The following is a 10000-nucleotide window of genomic DNA, read 5'->3' as shown; positions in this document are numbered from 1 at the left end:
CCTTGTAGCGTACACGAGGTGCTACAGATACTGTATGTAGGGAGGGGTCCTACAGCCCTTTCTTAGAAAGGCAAGGGCGGGTCCATCAGGACGACATGGCTATCTCACCCAAAAATAGATTTTTCGCTTCGCTCAAAATCCGTTTTTTGGGCTCAAGCCATGTCGTCCTGATGGAAGTGTACCAGAGCATTACTGTATCTGTGGATTCTCAGAACGTGCCGTACTCCCCAGAGGTATTTATTCCCGGTCGACTAGACCTAGAGACCTAAGATGTTACCGTTATACATCTTTTCAACTAACTATAAACTATGTTAGAGCTTCCTGCCCCCTACAGGGAAGAGTCCTACTAGACTCTGGAAAGTCTCGAAGAGTACATATATCTATGTATGAATACCAGGCAAGCTAATATAGTGGTCTCGCCCTATATTAAGTAAAGCATAGTTTGTATAGAACCACTGCGTCAATATATTGACCAGTAATCCGCACAATACTTGTATTGGACAAAGGTTTATATCCGCATAGGAAGAAACTAATAAAACCGCCCTCGTCCCTTTATGGGACGGAGTCCTCCCATTAGGGGACTTACATAAACCAATGCAACATAGCTTGCATAAAAGAACAATTCTATCAGAATTATCCCAGATAAGATACATAGAATTAAAATGCTCAATTATACCAATAAATTGACACAGGTGAAAGAGACGCAAGGTTCTCAAGAACAAGTTTATTGACAGATAATAAACAGACAGGTTAACAACAAATATATATATTTATATAAAAGAGGGTAACCCAAAACTTTAAGCATAAGTATGATAGTAAACAGAACTTGTTTATCTGAAAGAAAAACCATTAAACACCACTTTAATAAGATACCAAGGTATCAAGTCATAAAAAATCTGTATTACAAATCAATCACATTAGCGTTAGAAACGCTTGGCACACATGTCTGAACTTATGCAAGGTTCACCTTTGAAAGAAGGAACAGTCTATATGGGCACTTGGTGCCCTCATTTAGTTTGTAGTACAGTATGTACCTACACACTCACCCTGGACTTAATCGTCCCAATTAAGACCACTGTTCCTCGCAGAGTTAAACAGTAGGGTTAACTACACGACCCACTGCTACCACAGATCTCTTAAGTTCCTCTACTTGCTTCGCATAGTGGCGAAAGAACACCCTGGAAGACTTCCAGCCCGTGTATGAACGGAGATGTTCAAAATCCATACAATTAAAGAAATTTAGGGATGAGGCAACTTTCCTCGGATCGTGACCTGCGGGTGTACTGTCAGGATCCGCTCTGCGAATAAAATATGTCATTTCGCTCTGAGTTGATTCAGAGATAAATTTGAGCCTGATGTTTCTCCCCTGAATAGTTGACCACCCTTGAAGTCTGAAGTTCTACGAAGATAGACCTTTAGGCATTCTACTGGACATAGAGATGCATCTTCTTTCAGGGGGCAGATTCTCCAGGGACCCCACCTGTTGGTGGGTAACTCATTCTTGGCGAGAAACGTAGGATCCGGAAACAGGTTCAGCTCCCCCCCATCCAGGAACTGAACACGACCTGCCTCTCTCGAGAGGGCTACGATCTCACTAACCCTGGCCCCGGACGCGAGTGCAAATAGGAAAATAACTTTTTGCGTCAAATCTTTTAACTCACATTCTTCATTGCTCAACAGGGAGGCGAAATGAAGAACTTTGTCTAAAGACCATGAGATGGGCTTTGGAGGTGCTGAAGGTCTGAGCCTAGCTCAGGCTTTCGGAACTTTATTAAAGATCTCGTTACCTAGGTCGATCTGGAAGGCAAATAAAATGGGTCTCATCAAAGCCGATTTACACACTGAAATCGTGTTAGCTGCCAATCCTTGGCCATGGAGGTGGATGAAGAAAGATAAGCAGAAGTCTGTTGAGATCTCCTGCGGATTCTTTGCCTTTACAAAGGCCACCCATTTTCTCCAAGATGACTCATATTGCCTTCTAGTCGATTTGCACTTGTATTCCTCTAGGAAGTCTATGCTGGCTTTCGAAATCCCGAAACGCTTTCTCACCGCTAGGGCGAGAAAATCATGAGCTGCAGGGTCTGGGTTTTCTGTAATGAAGCGCAGACAGTCGACTTCTGGACTCGCTGGGTCAGAACTGGATGTGGTAGCGGCACGAACTTCATCTGTAGTTCCAACGCCAAGGGGAACCACATACTGTTCGCCCACTTGTGGGCCACTATTGCCGCTACCCCCTTGAAGGATCTCAGTTTGTTGAGGACCCTCAACAGAAGGTTGTGAGGAGGGAACAGATAAATCCTGGACCATCTGTTCCAGTCGAGGGACATTGCGTCCACTGCTTCCGCTAAGGGGTCCTCGTACGGGGACACGTACAGGGGCAACTTTTTGTTGTCTTTCGTCGCAAAGAGGTCTATTTGCAGTTCTGGGACTTGATTCAGAATGAAGGAAAATGATCCTGCGTCTAAGGACCATTCCGACTCTATCGGTGTGAACCTGGATAGAGCGTCCGCTGTCACATTGCGGACTCCTTTAAGGTGAACTGCCGACAGGTACCACTTCTTCTTTTCCGCCAATCGGAAAATGGCTAACATCACTTGGTTGAGAGGTGGTGACCTCGACCCTTGTCGATTCAAGCATCTCACAACCACCTCGCTGTCTGTCACCAATCTTATGTGGATCGAGTGACGCGGGGAGACTTTCTTTAAGGTAAGGAGCACTCCCATAGCTTCTAGAAAGTTTATATGAAAGGTCCTGAATAGCTTGGACCAAGTCCCCTGGACTTTTTTCCGATGAGAGTGACCTCCCCATCCCTCCTTCGAGGCGTCTGAGTGAATCGTCATCGACGGGGGAGGTGGCTGAAGAAGAACCGACTTCTTTAGATGTCTGGCTTGGGACCAAGGTCTGAGAAGAGTACGTAGCCGAGGCGGCACTGGTCTTCTCAGGTCTCTTCGCGCGTTTGATGCATACCTTCTCCAAACTCCGGTTGCATCCTTTAGCTGTGCTCTTAGCACTGGGTCTGTCACTGAAGCAAACTGGAGAGAGCCTAGTACCCTCTCCTGTTCGCGTCTTGATATCCTTTCGGAATCTAGAAGTCTCTTGACAGAGCCCGCTATCTCCTTTCTTTTCTTCATTGGGATGGAGAAACTGTGTGACAAAAGGTCCCAGTGGATTCCCAGCCACTGGAACTTTTGGGATGGAGAAAGTCGAGACTTTTTCTTGTTGATCTTGAAGCCTAGGTACTCTAGGAACTGGATCACCTGACTGGAAGCTTGCAAGCATTCGGTCTCGGATGCTGCCCACACCAGCAAGTCGTCCAGGTAGGCTACTACCTGAATTCCCTTTAGGCGTAATTGTTTGAGAGCTGCGCTCGCAAGCTTCGTGAAAATCCTTGGGGCTATGTTTAGCCTGAATGGCATGGCTCTGAAGGCGTACAGTTTCCGTTGTAGCCTGAACCCTAGGTAGGGGGAGAGTCGACGGCTGATTGGAATGTGCCAATAGGCGTCTGACAAGTCTATAGAGACTGAGTATGCCCTCTTGGGCAGTAAGGTCCTTATGTGTTGCAGTGTTAGCATCTTGAATTTGCAATTCACTATGAACTTGTTGAGTGGCGACAAGTCCAGAATGACTCTGAGCTTTTCCGAGTCTTTCTTGGGAACACAAACTCCCTTGGAATTTGATGGACTTCACCTTTCGGATCACATTTTTCTCCAACAGTTCTTGAACGTACTCCTCCAAAACGGGGGTGGAGTGTTGGAAAAACCGAAGGCATGGGGGTGGAGTGCTGTACCAGCTCCAACCCAGTCCATTCTTGAGTAGGCTTTTGGCCCAGGGATCGAAGGTCCAGCGATCCCAAAATTTCATCAGTCTCCCTCCTACCGGTATCATTTCACTTGGACTGCCGTCCTGAGGTCTTGCCTCCCTGACCACGACCACCTCTGAATCCCCTTCCCCTTGAGGGGCGCCTAGACGAGCCTCTGGCTGCTCCTCTAGGTTTTGCACGAAAGGAAGAAGACTGTCCTTCGAACGTTGGGGCGAATGTGGTTGACTGACCTGGCACAGCCTGGGGTACCCACTGAAAGGCAGTCGGGGTTTGTGCCACCATCTGGGGCACTGGAGGCAAAGGCAATTGCAGTTGCTGTTGCTGTCTATAAGGCCTGGCTGGCCGAAATGGTAGCCTAGTCTTCATATTCTTCCTCTTTGGTTGAGGACCCTCATCCGGGGAAGATTTTCTTTTGATAGCCAGGCCCCACTTCTGGCGAAGGTTTCTATTCTCCACGGCGGCCTTATCAACAACCTCTTTGACCACATCGGTAGGGAAAAGGTCTTTTCCCCAAATGTTGGAGGAGATTAATTTCCTTGGTTCGTGTCTCACCGAAGCCCCGGCGAACACGATCTCCCTGCAAGCTCTCCTTGCCTTGATGAAGCCATAAAGGTCCTTCGTCCTCGTGGCTAGGTAAGACTTAGCCACTACCATGAACATTTCATGGACCTTAGGGTCACTTGCCATTGTCTCAAGAGTGGTCTGATGAGACATTGAGGCAGCCAGTCTTTCTTTGGTCTCGAACTCTCTTCGTAAAAGAGATTCGGGCAGCTTGGGGAGGTCCTCGCCGAATTGCCGTCCGGCAATATCAGCCTCCAACTTTCCCACTGAGAATGTCAGATGGACATCCTTCCAGTCTTTGTGGTCCATAGGCAGAGCCAGCGACAAGGGTTTACACTCCTCCAGGGAGGGGCAAGGCTTGCCGGCCTCGACTGCCTTTAGGACAGCCGCAAACCCTTTTTGTAAAAAGGGGAAGGCTCTATCAGGAGAGAACACAAAAGAAGGGAGCTTCTTGCTCAATGCAGCTACCTTCGAATTCGAGAAGCCCCTCTCTTTCATCGAGGATGAAAGTAGGGCTTGAGCCTTAGCGTGGTCCATAATAATGACCTCCTTCGGCTCTGTCTCCTCCCTTGAAGCTGGTTCTTTTCTCAGCCGGACATAGCAGTCCGGATATGATGCCTTGCTGGGCCAGAATTCTACCTCCTCTAGGGGAACTGAACCCAGCTTATCCGAAATGACGATCTTACCAGTCGTCATTGGCATGTGCTCAGCATACCTCCATGGGTTAGCATCTGAGCATATGGGATGGTCTTTCACATTGAGCCTTTTCTGGGGCCCATGTGATTCTGCTAGGGACTGCATACGCAGTTCCATTGCAGCCGCCTTCTCCTGATTCTCCTTCTGCATTTGTTGGATCATTCCAACAATAGAAGAGAGGGCCTGTCCCAGTTCTACTGGGAGACCAGCCGATGTTGAGGGGATGGGCTCCGGCATCTGAACCGGAGTAGCCGACACCTCGTCGACCCCATCCTCTACGACATCCGGGGTTTGAACTTGATCCTGACCTTCTGCCAGGAGGTCTTCTTCCAAACCTTCGTCCAGGTCAGACATCCTGTCACACAACTGGATGTCTTGCATCGCATCTGCGACTTCCTCGTCCACCTGGACTTGATCTTGAGGGATCTCCTCTTGAGGCTGGGGAATCACTGCCTCAGCTGATGCCTGGGGAAAAAGATACGCCCTCATCTTCTCACTTGGAAGATAAGGGCCAGAGGTGTTCTTCTTGAAGCCCCTTACCCAAGTACGAAGCTTTTCCCTAGCTATATCCCTTGATTCCGCCGTTCTAGGGGAATCAAAAGCCTCAGTAATCAGGTTAGTACATACAGTACATACCTGAGGGTCCCAATACTGGAGATCATCCTTGGAGACAGCGCATGCTGCGTGTCTCCTACAACACTCATGTCCGCAGAGGTTCTTGCTGCGGACATTGCAGGAAACATTTCCGCACTTCGGAGGGTCCTCCTGTAAAGAGAAAAAATTTCCATGAGTATCAAGTGAACTATGTATCACTGGATATGCATAGTATAGCATAACAATTCATAAAGGAAAGACACACACTTGTGTTTCCCTCACAACCCATTATTGCAGCCTTCCAGATAATAAAATCAAAATGGTTTATCTCTACTAGAGTAACCAATGCAAGGTTTCCAGAGGAAACAGGTGGAGCTCACACCTAGGCAATGATTTTAAAATCCTGGATAATAGACGGGGAAGAACTCTGCTTCCTGTCTGAGGGCAACAGCAAAGGGCTGTGCAAGAAAACACAATAGTGTTAGAAGATACAGTGCTGTACCTAAACTTTTACTATAGTTTTCTTCTTACTGTATATGCTATACAGAAGAATACTAGTACAGTATAGGAGGATGTGTGCCAGCCTGCCTTTGCCGGCCGGCACACACCACAATTAGCTTTAAAGTATACTACTTAACAGCTAAAGGGCGGCAGCCCTCTGGTTCAAATGCCTGTGCCGGCGGCAGCAGCTGCCGGCCAGCAACAGCCAGTGTTGGCCGGCAATGACTGCCGGCCAGCAACTACACAAGGTAGTACCCAGCTGCCGGCCACACTCTTGGTGACCGGCAGACAAGGACTGACATAAGCCGGCCGGCAAAGGTACAAGACCGATGCCAGCCGGCAGCAAAAGAACCAGAAGACTACACCTGCCCGGCTGCCGGCCTCATAGGTCGTCAGCCGGCCTCATAGGCCGGCAGCCGGGACAGGTACAGCACTAGAAGAAAATAGAATGGATGCCGGGATAAGAGTGTACACAACCCCCCGAGCCCGGCAACCGAAAGAGTGCATATAAGGAAGGGGAGAAACTTAATTCAGGCTTCCTTGACCAATGCCGTCCGGCTCTGCCGGCAGGCATGGATGAGGGACCAAGAGAGGTCCGGGCAGCACTCGAAAACATAACACCCTTGACGGCCAGCATCTCTGCCGGCCTGCAATGGGCTTAGTCAATTCCACATCCCAACCTATACTAGGTCCAGAAGTAGAATGACGTACAGTACAGTAATACCCCTGCCGGCCAGCTCTGCCGGCCGGCAAGGTACAGTACAGTAATGGCTAGGCCATTACGGAGATAGAGGGGGAAGGGACAAGAGGGTCCTGCCAACCTTGCTTTAGTGACAGATCACCCGCAGCCAAGAACTTTGTCTTAGCCTAAGGGAGATCTAAGGGAAAGGGCCAGCAATACTTGCCAGCTTCCAGAGCACCAAAGCAAGGAAGGCGTTGCTACTCCCAAGGGAAGATTTTATCCTCCCCCGAGAACAGCAACAGGACTTAGTCTGGTCGATCACAAAAGAAGGAATCATAACTTACAGAAACCTTCGATAGTGACCTAAGGGAGCTAAGCTCCCTTTGTAAGTGTTAGGTCAGCGAGGGGGACTCTGCCCCAAGCCAGACAACACGGACTCAGACTAAAAACTCTGTTGTTCTGTCCCTCTTTGAACCAGACTTTGCTGGAACAGGAAGGTACAGTAACACCCTAGTATAGTTTTATCGAAAATAAATTCGGAAAAAACCACTTAGGGATAAGCCCAAGGCTTAAACAGAGGGAAATGGATTGCATACCTTCTCCGAAGAAAAGAAAGCAACCGGGGAGAATGATAAAGTATACTAAGGCTCCATAAGCAATTAGCCTAGGCACCAAGAGAATCGATTACCTAATTCACCGAAACTCTCACGTATACAATCTTGGAAATATTCCACACAGTCTAAAATGTATAAAATATAGCCTAAAGCTTCAATAAAATTTTAATTACACTCGGAAAAACCAAAATCATGCATTAAGTACTAGGACCAAACGACTAGGCTACATGGCCTAGCGTAGGCCAGAATGGCGAATACTTCGCCAAATAATACTAAGCACGAAAGGAAATCCTATGTAAAGCTAAATAGCTAAAATTTATTAAGCAAAACAACCAGGAATGTCACTCTGACTAACTAATTTATACCTAGCGAGTGACAGTGTCCAGGACACCTCTGGTAGGCTACGGCTCTTGTATCAAAGATTAATCCTATTAATCACTCAAAATTTTACCAAGAGCCTACATTTATACATAACAGACACTATACTCAACTTATCCGAGGCCAACGAAGACGGAGAAGCCATGAAAAGCTGAATAAATCCAAGATTTGCGAGAAAAACAGGAAAAAACACCGAGTTGTTAAGCTACGCAAAAAGGAATACAGATGGCGCCAGGATTGGCGCCAGGCACGCATACGAATCGGGGGATAGGGAAGCCTTGGGAGCGGCTCCCCTTTTTCCTTCCCGAATTCGTATCTCGTCAATCTCCCTCCTACGAGACGAAATCTCTGTTCAGGTCGTAGATTGCCATGTGACGTGTCTAGAATACGTCCTCTGATATGTCGCGATATCCCTTTCACGAGGGATACTCGCTCCAGGAGTTAGAATTCTGGTACCTTAAGGTAAATTCTCTGGGAATATCGCCGTAGTTGTAATATACCCTAGGAAGCTACCCTATAGGAACTTCCATCAGGACGACATGGCTTGAGCCCAAAAATATATATATATATATATATACATATATATATATATATATATATATATATATATATATATATATATATATATATATATATATATATATATATATATATATATATATATATATATATATATATATTACTTGCTAAGCTACAACAGCAGCTGGAAAAACAGGATGCTGTAAACCCAGGGGCCCCAACATTGACAAAATTAGATATTTTAAGAAGAGTAACATCAAAATAAATATCTCCCATGTAAACTAGAAAAACTTCAACAAAACAGGAGGAAGAGAAATAAGATAGAATAGTGTACCCAAGCGTACCCTCAAGCAAGAGAGCTCTAACCTAAGACAGCGGAAGATCAGGATAAAGAGGCTATAGCACTAACCAGAAATAGAAAACAATGGTTTGATTTTTGAATGTCCTTCTCCCAGAAGAGCTGCTTACCCAAGCAAAAGAGTTTCTTCTACCCTTACCTAGAGGAGAGTGGCTACTGAATATTGACAGTGCAGTAACCGCTTCGGTGAAGAAGAATTGTTGGGCAGTCTCAGTGTTGTCAGGTGTACGAGGACAGAGGAGAGTATGTAAAGAATAGGCCAGGCAATTTAGTGTGTGTCTAGGTAAAGGGAATATATATATTACATTAATGAACAACACTGAGATCGACTTAGGATGCAAAAGATGACGCTATAAAATCGATTTATCCCTGGAAATTACACTTTCAAATAAAAGGTATTTCTTAACTGGAGCAATAGGATAATTGTCCTTGATATTTTATAGTCATATTGTTAAAATATTTTTCTCTCTCGCTAACATTCGTTGAATGCAACAGCTGTTGTAAACACGTCTCCAAACTCTTGCCGACTACCGCCCTCCCCCACCCCAATCATATGAGTGTTTCTTTGATAATAACATAGTAGATTGCCATAGCCTGAACTTGTAAACCACATGTATTTCATACACGATCATTTACTTTATTGCTTTTCTCTATCTCTCTCTCTCTCTCTCTCTCTCTCTCTTTCTCTCCAATGCAAGATGATAATAGAAGATCCTGTTTAAGCTTGCCATTGCACGTTTCATTTTGATAAAGTTTTCATGATGTCGTTATTATCCTCAACCTTTTGTATATAAGCTTTTGGTGTCCACTGATGCGACCTACCCTTTCACGATGCAACCCACCGACCCTGACGAGTCGATCCACGCCACATCAATGAAGCTGCCACCCTTCGGCAGTAGCGAAGCATTTTTCTTGTTTTTAGTACACGAAAGTTCAGTTTCGCATCAAGGGTGTGACCCACGGCAATCTCCATGGACACCTTCTGAGAAATCTACGATTTTACGACAAGGGGAGGCCCCATAGAGTATAACACCCTAAAAACATACCTCCTGGAACAGTACTCACCATTGCCAATCGCCCATACAGCCAAGATTTTTAAGCTCTGTCAACAACAGTTGGGGGACCATAAGGCTTCGGTCACCCTCAGGGAAATGACCAGTATCACTCACCTGCAACCTACAGCTGACAGCTCTCTTGAGGAAGTAAACCTACTTTGTACCCTTTGAATATGACGCCTACCTGAACATGTACATGCTTCCATCCCCGATGTCTATACC

The sequence above is a fragment of the Palaemon carinicauda genome, chromosome 29 (genome assembly GCF_036898095.1).
Source record: "Palaemon carinicauda isolate YSFRI2023 chromosome 29, ASM3689809v2, whole genome shotgun sequence".
Lineage (NCBI taxonomy): Eukaryota > Metazoa > Arthropoda > Malacostraca > Decapoda > Palaemonidae > Palaemon > Palaemon carinicauda.
This window is presented reverse-complemented; position numbering follows the sequence as displayed.